Below are 897 nucleotides of genomic sequence, written 5' to 3'. Positions count from 1 at the left end.
GGGCAAGCAGAGCTGGTCTCTGTCCTATTTTGTCGCGTCTCCTCCAAGGTGTCATTCCTCATAGAAGCATTCCTCAGAGGCTCCCCGGCATCTAGTGACACTCTAGGTCCGGATTCCGGATTCCAGAGGCTGGGGTGGGGGGCAGGGCTCCAGGAGTCTGGGTTCCAGATGACACTGGTGCGGCTGGTCCAAGGGGAACCCCATCTTTGAGCAGAAGGGCGAGAGCTCAGGCTTGGGGTTCAGAGGCTGCTTTACCACGCGCGAGTGCTGTGGAGCAGGTTGTTGGACCCCCCCCCGGGACTCAGTTTTCTCATCTATAAAATGGGAACAGTACCTACCCCAGAGAGATTTTGAAAAGAATGACTGAAATAAACCCTGCCAAGTTCCACCTGTTAACCTGACACACAGCAAGCATTGGACAAATTGTAACTAACTTGAAAATAAAGGAAATACTTCCTTAGACCGTTGTGGCCGTGTGTGTAGGCAGCTGAGAGTCCCGGCTGTTTCACTCGACACCATATGGTGAGCATTTTTCCAACAGTGAAAATGATCTGCAAACAAATTCCAGTACCTGTGTTTTCACAGCTCCCTCTGCGTTGACGGCCCTTAGCTGACGTGAGCATTTAAGGTGGCGACAAAATTGCTTTCTTACGTGTTTCTGCTAATCCAACGAGAGCCTCTTAACATAGTAGCTATTCTCTGAGAGTTCTCAGTTTAATAAAAACCCATCTGACTTCTTGAACGCAGGGATTCCGGAAAGAACAGCTGGAGCACCTTGCAGGCTCTAAGGCAAGGCTCTGCTTCTCCCTCCCAGGTCCTAACTGTCCCCCCCGCCCCCGGCTCTGGACAGCTCCAGAGGAGCAGTTGCCCCGTCCACCTGGAGAAAAGCAGACACAC

This window comes from Oryctolagus cuniculus, chromosome 3 (assembly GCF_051225735.1).
Source record: "Oryctolagus cuniculus isolate XC-2025 breed Fujian yellow rabbit chromosome 3, ASM5122573v1, whole genome shotgun sequence".
Lineage (NCBI taxonomy): Eukaryota > Metazoa > Chordata > Mammalia > Lagomorpha > Leporidae > Oryctolagus > Oryctolagus cuniculus.
This window is presented reverse-complemented; position numbering follows the sequence as displayed.